The sequence below is a fragment of the Desmodus rotundus genome, chromosome 5 (assembly GCF_022682495.2).
Source record: "Desmodus rotundus isolate HL8 chromosome 5, HLdesRot8A.1, whole genome shotgun sequence".
Lineage (NCBI taxonomy): Eukaryota > Metazoa > Chordata > Mammalia > Chiroptera > Phyllostomidae > Desmodus > Desmodus rotundus.
In genome coordinates, this window is record NC_071391.1 from 103,801,751 (window position 1) to 103,811,793 (window position 10,043).

The window sequence follows — 10,043 nt, forward strand, 5'->3', positions numbered from 1 at the left end:
ATGCAGTGGCATTCATGGTAACAGCAGTCCCCACTTACTGAGCTTTGTCCACTGTCAGGCCCTGGCTCCCCTCAGTCGTGTGGCGACAGTCAGGGAAGGGCCGGCTTCTGCTCACCAGTGCAGCAGAAACAGTGAAACAGGCCCGAGTTCAGCAATGGTTTTAGTCAAACTTGGGTCTTCCTCCTACCTCTACATGGCTTTTTATAGTCTTTTATCTTGATGGAACGGGACTGTTAGTGTATTACATTCACTAAAAGTGACTGCACATCCTCTTTGGAAGTGGGCAGAGGATAAATTCCAGGTAAACACCTTTAGTTATTCCCAAATAAACAGATGTCTTACAGGACACGGTTCACCACTCCCTTCTGTTCCCCTTCTCTGCTTCCAGACCACCACACACTCTGTCTTTTCCTCCTGCCGCCGGACAGCTCTTAGGCTTCTTGGACATGCGTCTCACCTCTGCTCTAAGTGCTGCCTGCGCGGGGGGTGTTTCCTGCCCTTCTCTGGTCTCGCAGCCCACGGCCTCCCGTGTGAGCTCAGCCACTCTCGAGGCAGAAGAGCCGTCCGATGCCCATGACTCCTGCAGGCCTATATCCACCGGATATACTCACGTCCACCATGTTGAGATTTTAACAGGCATTTTCCATTTAAATTTGTCCCAAGCAAAGCACCATACTCACGTCCACCATACTCACGTCCACCATGTTGAGATTTTAACAGGCATTTTCCATTTAAATTTGTCCCAAGCAAAGCACAATGTGCCCCAAGTCTGATTTTCCCTCACACTACTTGTCCTGGCTTTTCAACTGTCTCAGGGCAAAAGCCTACAAGTCAGTCTTACTTTTTCTCTTCACTCTCTCTCCCCACATCCAGTTCCTCGTCAAGTCCAGTGGGACCCTACCTCAAAACAGTTTCTGAATGTGTCCATTGTTTTCACTCTTCCTAGCACCTCTCGAGTCCAGGCTGCCTCCCTCTGTTGCCTGGGTTACTGCAATGGAATCCCGAACAGTCTCTCAGCTTCCTTTCTGGATGGATCTGATCATATCACTAACCCCTGTGCAAAACCCTGTCTTAGACTAAGGTCCAACTCCTTACTCTCACCTAAAAAAGCGGTGCCTTGACTTTGTGGATGAGTGGGCCCATCTACGGGGACACCAGGAGGATCAGGGCACAGCACTGCTGACATCCAGGAGGCCCAGGCTTCTGTATGTTATATACCATCTTGGAGGGTTCCAGGAGCTTCCATTTGAGTCTGGGTTTGTGAGCTCTGCCTGAAAACAGCAGTGGCATTTGCATACGTCTAAGTATCAATCACCTGGCAAGTACTGATGAGCCACGTCCACCAGTGGCTATCCAGCAGCAGTGTCTGCAGGAGTGGGCGCCGTGCCCTGGAGGCCGTGCTGAGTGGTGGTGACTCAGGGGTGCGTTGAACCCACATGCTCAGGTGAGGAAAGTTCGTGGGTTCTCCGGCCTGATTGGCCTGGGTTCACACGCTGGCTCTACCCATCCTACCGAGACGTGGGGCACTCGAGCTGCTGAGGCTCTCCCAGCTTCTTCTATAACAAGGGCTTAGACTGACCTCAGAAGTTGGCTGGAATGGTCCTCTGACATCCTCCTCAGCACGGGACAGGGCCACAGTTAGTGCTATTCTGCGTCTCCTACAGATGCAACGTCAAGTGGCTCCCATGGATGTTGCAAAACAGGGATGAGGTGCAGAGCCCATGAGGGGTCCTAGGAACCCAGCCTGTGGCTGCTCTGCCCACCCTTAACCACAAGGTGGTTAACCCTAGAAGAGCTTCTGCACAGGAACAAGTTTTTATAGCAAGAAGTAGACTGCTGCTTTAGGTGGCTGTGCCCCGGTGAGGCCGCTCTAGTGACAGAGCCTGGCACATTTGGGGTGCCAAGAGCAGCCCCCAAAGCTGAGCCCCTTCACAGCAGCTGGGGGGGAAGGTCTGCCAGGGAAGCAAAAAGGGGAAGGAGAGACTGAGTATAATGTTGGAATCATTCTCTAGCGAGAACAAGATCTCCCACGAGTGGAAAAAATCTTAAACGTTAGGAAATTACCAAATATATCTTATAGATTACTTAAAAGTGATTGAAATGAAGACCAAGGGATTTTTTTCTTTAAACAAACAACCTAGGAGACAGTAGTTAGTTTTGCCCTGAGGTTGTCGTAGGGAACTCTAGCCTGTGGGCAACCCGAGGTACTTTCCGCCCCCGAGACTCCGAGCCTCCGCAGGGCCGTAACTCCAGCGCAGCTCCGCCAGATCCTCCAACCAGAGAGAAAAGCCCCAGCTCGGGTTAACTGGCAGCGTGTGCTATCGGCAGCCCAGGTCTGAAAAACAAAACAACTGTGGACGCAGCCGTGCTCTGGCATGACGGCTTCCACCGCGACGGTCTGCGTAACACTGCGGGGCTGCTGTCCGGCGGTGCTGTGACCTGTGTAGACTTTGTGGGCACCTGTTTGAGGCCAGGCAGAGAGCAGTCCCACAAGAAGATCTCGGTACCCTCCACCACTTTATTTTTTAAAGCAGCTTCATTGCAGTATAACTGACGTACAAACACTGGACGAATAAGTTTTGGCGTACGTCCGTGTCCTTGAAACCATCACAGCAGTCAGCGCAGTGGGTGTCTCCATCACCCCAGAATCTCCTTCATGCACCTTTGTAATCCCTCCCAGCTTTCCTGTCTTTCTTCCTCCTGCCCCAATGGTTTCACTTTCTGTAGTTGTATGTAAATGAAATATGCATTACGTAGTCTTTTTTTGGTCTGACTTCTTTCATTTAATGTAATTATTTTTGAGATTCATTCGTGTTGTGTGTATCATAAATCATTTATTTTTTTTCTTTCTTTTTTCCTTTCGTTTTCCCAGAGTCGCCGTTTATTGAATGGGTGGGTCACAGTTTGTTTTTCCAGTTATCCGGGCTGGACATTTGTTCCGTGTCCACTCCTTGACCACTGTGAGTTACAGCTTTGTGAGCATGGGACCCAAGTCTTTGTGGGGGCACCTCCTTCCTTCTCTCTTGCAGTTGAAAGTCTGGGACACAGGCATGTTTAACTTTCTGAGAAACTTTAAACTATTCACCCAAAGTGGCTGCATCGTTTAACATTCTTAGCCGCAGTGTATGAGGGTCCCAGCTCCTTCACATTCTTGACAGTACTTCGAATGGCCAATCTTTGTAATTAGAGCCATTCTAAAGTAAGTGTAGTGTTACCCTGTGATTTAAATTTGCATTTTCCTTTGACTAAAGATGTTGAGAAGGTTTTCATGTGCCTATCGCCATCCATATCACGTCTTAGGGAAAATGTCTGTTCAAATCTTTTGTCCATTTTATTTTTAACAGAGCGGTCTGTTTCCTTATTCTTGAGTTTTGAAAGTTCATTATACAGGGGTGTGCAAAGTAAGTTCACAGTTGTGAGTACATGAAACAGTTTATTCTTGTATTATTATTTATGAATTATTATATTATTTTCCATACAAACAACCACAAACCTGCTTTTGCCAGCCCTGTATATTCTAGATACAAGCACGTTATCAGGTGTATACTTGGCAAAAAATTACCCCCAGTTTGTGGTTTGTTCTTCGTCCTCTTTAATAATGTCTTTCAAATAGCAGTTCTTAATTTTGATAAAGTCCAATTTATCATTTTATTTTTTTATAGATTGTGTGTTTGGTGTCATATCTAAAAATTTTGTCTAGCCTACGATCACAAAGATTTCCTCTAGATGTTTATATTTTCAGATTTTACACTGAGATCTATAATACATCTTGAATATTTTTATATGATTCAAATTATGGATTTGAGTTGATTTTTGCATAGGGACATTCCATTATTCCAGGGACATTTGTTAAAAGTACTGTCTTTTCTCCGTGAATTGCTCTGTATCTTTGTCAAAAATAGCTGTCCAAATTTGTGTGTGCGTGTGTGTGTCTATTTCAGGTGTATGGTATATAAAAATATAATAATGTTTTATATCTGTCTGTGTCCTGCAACCTGGCCAAGTTCCCTTCTTATATTTACTTTTCAGTATTGTATTTATAGATTCCTGTTAACTTTGGGCACACACGATCATGCCAACTGTGACCCCAGCCTGCGCCATTTATTTCTTTTTACTTTCTTTTTATCGTGCTGGCTGACACTTACAGCACTACATTAAACACAAGTTGTGAGAACAGACATCTTTGCCTTGCTCATGATCTTAAGTAAGAAGATTCCATCTTTCACCATGAAAGATCATATTAGCTGCAGGTTTTTCATAGCTGCCCTTAGCTAGCATGAGAAGTACTCTTCTAGTCCCAGTTTTCAAGGAGTGTTTAATAGGAACGGGTGCTCGATTTTGTCGAGTTTTTTTCCACATCTATAGGGAAGATCACATGTCCTTTTCTTTTGTAATGAACATAGTGACTTACCCTAACTGGGTTTTACATATCAAACCAGCCTTGCATTACTAGGATGAAACGCATTCAGTCATGATGTTTTATTATTTTTAAGTACTGTTGGATTGTAATTACTAAATTTTCTTTAGAAATTTTGCATTTTTGTTCATGAAAATTACTAGTCTGTAGTTTTGTCTGTCTTGGAATCAGGGCAATGCTGGGCTCATAAATGAGCTGCAAGTATTCTCTTCGGTTCTCTCTGAGAGTTTGTGAGAACTACTGTTCCTCTTCTCTAGTGTTTGGCAGAGTTAACTAGTAAAGCCAAATCAGCCTGAAGTGTTTTCATGAGTACATTTTAGCCTCAAATTCAATTTATTCCATAGTTAAAGGGTTATTCAGGTTCTTTCTTTGTGAGTGAGTTCTGTTAGTTTGTGTCTTTAAAGGAATTTGTCCATTTCATCTGTTTCCTAATTTATAGGCATAAATTGTATGCAATATTTTCTCTCTTTTTTTGCAATATTTTCCTTATTATTTTTTAAACCCAAAAAGCATCTCCAATGATATGCTGATAGAGCATATCATTGTATGCTCTAGAGCCCCAGCTGGTGTGGCTCAGTGGATTGAGTGCCAGCCTGCAAACCCAAAAATCACTGGTTCGATTCCCAGTCAGGGCACGTCCTGGGGTTGCAGGCCAGGTCCCCAGTTGGGGGCGTGCGAGAGACAACCAATTAATGTATCTCCCAAACACGGATGTTTCTCTCCCTCTCTCTCCCCCTCCCTTCCCTTCTCTCTAAAAATAAATAAAAATGTCTGTAGAAGCTGAGTGATGTCACCTCTATCATTCCTGATATTGGCTAAGTTTTGTCTTAAGTAATTTTTCCTGATCAGTCTGAATGGAGGTTTTAAAAATTATGTTGGTCTACTTTAAGAAATAGCTTTTGGTTTACTGATTTTTCTTTATTGTTTTTCTGTTTCTTTTTAATTGACTTCACTTTAATCTTCATTATTTTTCTTTTAATCCTTAGTTGGGTTTCATTTGCTCTTCTTTTCCTACTTTTATAAGTATAAATTGAGGTCATTGATTTGAGACTTTTTCTTTTTCATTTTTAAAATAGACATAGTACTTTAACATTTCACTAAGATTGCTATAGTGGCATCTTACAAATGTTGATATAGTGAGTTCTCATTTTCATTATGTTCAAGCTACTTTTTTAAGCCTTTTGTTTTCTTATTTGATCCATGGATTTTTAAGAAATGAATTATTTAGTTTCCAAATATTGGGGAATTTTCCAGATATATTTCTGTTGATGATTTCCACTTTAATTGCAATTTGTTCAGAAAACATACTTTGTACAACCTGAATCTCTTAAAATTTATTAAACACTGTATTATGGCTCCGAATATATTCCATCTTGGAAAATGTCCCAAGTGCCCTTGTTAGAAAAGAAAGGACGTTCTGCCGTTCTGGGTGAAGTGTTCTGTAAATGCCAAGTAGGTAAATTTTATTAATAGTATCAGTGAAGTCCTCTATATCCTTGCTGAGTTTCTGTTTACTCATTCTGTCGATTATGGAGGGAGAGGCATTGAAAACTACGCACGTGTATTTGTCTATTTCTCTTCTCAGTCTCTCCGTTTCTGCTTCAGTGTTTCGATGCTCCATTATTAGGTGCATAAACATTTAGGGTTGTCATGTTCTCTTGATAAACTGACCCCGTGTCATTTGAAATTTCCTTCTTTATCCTTGATGATATTCTTTGCTTAAAATCTACTTGTATATTATACAGCCACTCCAGATTATTTGTATTGGTATTTTATCAGCATATCATTGGAGATGCTTTTTTAAAAAAAAATCCAATTTGACAAACTGTGCCTTTTATTGAGTGTGTTCAGACCATTTACCGGTACATTTAATGTAATTATCGATACAATTAGGTTCAATCCTGTCAATTTGCTGTTTAAAAAAATTTATTCCATCTGTTCTTTGCTCCTCCTTTTCTCTGTCTTTTTTGGGGTTGAGTATTTTTATGACTAAATTTTATCTCTTCTGTTGTCTAACTTCCTATAACTCTTTGTTGTGTTATTTTAGTATTCCTCAGGCATTATAGAATACATATTTAACTTAGCCTATTTTCCAGTGAGATTGTGCCACTTCACCTATAGCATAAAAAACTTACTATGGGTGGGAGAAAGGCTCTTCCTTTCTGTCTGGCTACAGCCATAAGGTAAGCCAAGAAGGGCACTTACAAGTACCTCCAGGAGCTATGGAGGAAGAAGCAGCCCGTTGTGATGCACTTCCTTCTCAGGGTGGTGGCAGTACCGCCAGCTCTCTGCGCTCCACAGGACCCCTTGCCCCACCAGGCCCGATAAAGTGTGCAGGCTGGGATACAAGGCCAAACAAGGTTGTGTCATATATTGGATTCGTGTCCGCTGTGGTGGCCGCAAACGCCCTGTTCCTAAGGATGTGACCTATGGCAAGCCTGCCCATCATGGCGTTAACCAGCTGAAGTTTGCCTGAAGCCTTCAGTCTATTGCTGAGGAGTGAGCTGGGCACCACTGTGGGGCTCTGAGAGTCCTGAATCCTGACTGTGTTGGTGACGATTCCACGTACAAATTCTTTGAGGTTATCCTCATTGATCCATTCCATAGGCTATTGGAAGTAATCCTGACATCCAATGGATCACCAAACCAGTCCACAAGCACAGGGAGATGCGAGGGCTGACGTCTGTGGGCTGCAAGAGCTGTGGCCTTGGAAGGGGCCACAAGGTCTACCACACTTGGTGGTTCTTGCCGTGCAGCTTGGAGAAAGCACAGTGCTCTCTAGCTCCACCGTCACCATTAACATGTGTCATGTTTGTAAAATTCTTACCTAATAAACAATTTAGGACAGTCAAAAAAAAAACCTTACTACAGTTTACAAGGCCTGTCCAGAAAAAGTCCAGCCATTGTTAATACAACGAGAACAGTTCGTGTGACATCAGTGTAACCTGGCAGCCAAGGAGAGTGGACTGGAATGTGCACGTGTGAACGATGACAACTTCACTGTACTAGTCAGTGGGGACAGTGGACACCCATTGAATGAGCATGTGTACTGTGTGGCCGCCACATTCAAAATGACTGAGCAAGTAGAGCAATGAGTTAGCATCAAATTTTGCATTAAGCTTGAACATTCCTCCGCAGAAACTATTCAGAGGATTCAGAAGGCTTTAGGGGATGATGCAATGAGTGCAGCTCAAATAAAAGTGTGGCACAGTATCTGTTGAAAGCGACCCACATTCTGGGGGGCCTGCAACAAGCAGAACACCTGAGAACGTTGAAAGTGTATGGGCTGCAATCAACAAAGATCAGCAACTGACAGTGTGAGACCTAGAAGCTGACCTGGGGGTTCCCAAACCTACGGTGTCTGACATTTTGACCAGGATCTTGGCGGAAACATTTTGTGGCAAAATTTGTTCAGCGGCTTCTGCTACCAGAGAAGGAGGAACATTGTGCTGCAGCTGCTAATGACTTCGAATCGCTGTCAATGAACCAGATTTCTTCAAGAAAGTCATAACTTTAAGGCCCTGGCTGGTGTGCCTCAGTGGTTGAGTGCCAGCCTGCAAACCAAAGGGTTACCAGTTCAATTCCCAGTCTGGGGCACATGCCTGAGTTGCAGGCCAGGTCCCCAGTAGGGGGGCGCGTGAGAGGCAACCACACACTGATGTTTTCTCTCTCTCTATTTCTCCCTCCCTTCCCCTCTCTTAAAAATAAATAAATAAAATCTTTTTTTAAAAAAGAAGAAAGCCATAGTTTTGAAGGGGACAGAGGCATCATTGTCCTTTGTACAGTTTCTTGTATCTTGTATCTTCTTCAGTGTTTCTATTTTTCATAGCACGTGGCTGGGTACTTTCTGGACAGACCTCGTACTTCCACTTCTGCGTTGAGAGTGTTGTCATTCATTTTACTTTTGCACGCATTATAAACATCATTTTGCATTGCCATTATTCTTACTATTTTTGTTTAAATAGTCAATTATGTTTTGTACTTTTCTTTATTTCTTCCCAAGGTCCTAAAGTCTTCTGTTATCATTTCTTTCTTCTTAGAGCACTTCTATAATCATTCCTTAATGGTAGGTCTTCTGGTAACATGCTCTCTTAGTTGCCCTTCATCTGAGAATTTTTTATTTCACCTTCATTCCTAAACAATAGGTGGCTCGTTTCTCGTCTGTCATATAAGGAGCTTCAATGTCGTGACTCTGTCCTAACTACAATAAAAAACTGAACAAACTGAAAACATCAACTCTTCTTAGATCTGTCAGAGGGGTAAGTCACAGGAAAACCACTGTGCTCCCAATCAGAGAGCCAGACAAGCAAGTAGAAATAATCACATCTCACGGGAGCAAAGTCTCCCAAGGAAGAGCTTCCATGGGAACCAGGCTGGAGTAGGGCAAATGTGCTCAAACACTTTTCTGTTGTTACACCACCGTTTACTGGTTGTTTGCTGGGGAAAGCAGTCTTTCCTTGGAGTTTTTTTTGTCTGTGCGTGTTGACAGCTTTGGGTTACAAGTATCCCACCTGGGATTTGTAGGACATAAAACCAAACAATCAAAACATTAAAAACAAAACAAAACAAAATGGAGAACCTCCTGCTGGGTTGCTCTTCAAGTCTTGCAGTCTTGGGCACTTTGCTTTATTCCACATTCTGAGTCATCCTGTGTTTCTTGTGCAATGTAGAGGTGAGGCTATTCCATTTCAGCTGCAACGGGAGGGCCTCGATGATCTTTTAAAGACATGAGATAAAAAGATAAAGTTCCTGCCCTGGCCAGTGGCTCCATTGGTTGGAGCGTCGTTCCATGCACCAGAATGTTGCAGGTTTGTGGGAGGCAATTGATCTATGTTTCTCTCTCCCTTCCTCTCTCTCTAAAATCATTGAAAACTTACCCTCGGGTGAGGAAACAGAAAAGATAAAGCTCCTACGTGTTTACTCAGGGAGCTCTGTTTCTGGTGCTCTTTTTTCCTTGGTGCAGGTCCATATTTTCAGCTGAGGGTATTTTTCTTTGGCATGAAGGACTTCCGTTCCCATTTCCTGTGAATCTGCTGCTGAAAAATTGTTTCAGCTTTTGTATGTCTGCAAAAATCTTCATTTCATCATTTTTGAAGGAAGTTTTGTTGGGTATTAAATTCTAGGTTTACTGATTTTTACCCTTTCAGAATATTATAGGAAATATAAAGTTATGATGAGAGCAATGCAAAGATAAGAGTATGTCACACAATTTTATGAACAATCACAGATATATAAAACAAGCAAAATTTATACTGAGAAAGAAACTAGAGGGAAATAAAATTTTAACTATTTTCCCTGAGGTGGGACTATTAATTATCCATTTTCTTTCTATTGTTCTAGGTGTTTTTGTTCTTTTTTTTAGTTTAATTTTTTTCCCTAATGTTATTGTTGTTCAAGTACAGTTCTCTGCCTTTTCCCCCCACCCCAGCCTAACCCCCAGCCCTCCCTACCTCCCTCCCATTTCCACCCCCCCACCACCGTTAGTTTTTTCTTCTTGACATGTTCTCTAATATGTACAGCTTTTATGTAGGAACTAGTTTTATTATATTAAAAGCAGTAGACGGAGTTTCTTGGACAGGCAGCTACATTACGTAGGGTGAAAAGTCAGCGCAGTGGTTGTCTCGGG

At 42.6% G+C, this 10,043-nt stretch overlaps 1 pseudogene; it reads left to right on the plus strand.

Moving 5' to 3' along the window:
• The first annotated feature begins 1,436 nt into the window (after window positions 1-1,436).
• Window positions 1,437-7,217, plus strand: LOC112319416 (large ribosomal subunit protein eL15-like; annotated as a pseudogene).
• Window positions 7,218-10,043: the final 2,826 nt, after the last annotated feature.